Source organism: Lampetra fluviatilis, unplaced genomic scaffold, assembly GCF_964198595.1.
Source record: "Lampetra fluviatilis unplaced genomic scaffold, kcLamFluv1.1 SCAFFOLD_1071, whole genome shotgun sequence".
NCBI lineage: Eukaryota > Metazoa > Chordata > Hyperoartia > Petromyzontiformes > Petromyzontidae > Lampetra > Lampetra fluviatilis.
Genome location: NW_027621068.1, coordinates 12,501 through 13,541, shown reverse-complemented (window position 1 = coordinate 13,541; position 1,041 = coordinate 12,501). Strand labels below are relative to the sequence as shown.

General features: G+C 51.8%; 1 long non-coding RNA gene across 1 annotated transcript in view; it reads left to right on the top strand.

Moving 5' to 3' along the window:
* Positions 1-535: 535 nt before the first annotated feature.
* Positions 536-1,041, top strand: part of LOC144954729 (uncharacterized) — an 11,196-nt gene continuing 10,690 nt past the window's right edge. Inside the window, exon 1 of the long non-coding RNA XR_013641335.1 lies at positions 536-712. This is a non-coding gene — a long non-coding RNA (uncharacterized LOC144954729). The remainder of the gene's footprint in view (positions 713-1,041) is intronic.

Genomic DNA, 1,041 nt, shown 5'->3' with positions numbered 1-1,041 from the left:
AGCCCCTCCCACCCCTATGCAACATGGCCGCCGTCAAGCCCCTCCCACCCCTATGCAACATGGCCGCCGTGAATCCCCCTCCATCAACCCCTATGCAAAATGGCCGTCATCCAGCCCCTCCCACCCCTATGCAACATGGCCGCCGTGAAGCCCAACCTCCTTCGCCCCCGATGCAACATGGCCGCCGTGAAGCCCCGCCCCTTTACCAAAACCGTGAATCGATCCACCGACTGAACTCCTCTCAACGTGACTTCGATTCTTCAGAATCGATTACCGATAGTTGGAGCAGCAGGAATCGATTCAACTACAAACGAGTTTGAATGCACACAGAATCGATTCCCCGCCGCAGTTCGATTATCGTTTAGTAATCGTCAGCCACGAATCGTAACCACGAGAAATCCATTCACAACCAACGGTGATTAACTTTTTATTAATCGACCTTCCAGAATCGCAACCACGCGGAATCGATTCCACCACCGCTCTTTAATTTGCACGCGCACGTCGCCCTTTAAGTTATTACAATTAAATTATTATTTATCAACAACAACAACAACAGCAGCTGTTGTTGTTGTTGTTGTGGTACCTTCCCAAGTGATTTAGCAGCGTCCAACCTTCGGGCAGAGACGCCGTGGGGAGACTTGTTCTGCTTCTACTGCGGGAGGGTGGTCGCCTGGATCGTCGTTTCGCTCGTTTGGGTTGTCTCGCCTGCTCGGTGGGCGAAGAGCAACACGCACAGACACACACACAGACACACACACACACAGACACACACACACACACAGACACACACACAGACACACACACACACAGACACACACACACACACAGACACACACACAGACACACACACACACAGACACACACACACAGACACACACACAGACACACACACACACAGACACACACACACACACACAGACACACACACACACACAGACACACACACACACAGACACACACACACACAGACACACACACAGACACACACACACACACAGACACACACACACACACAGACACACACACACACAGACACACACA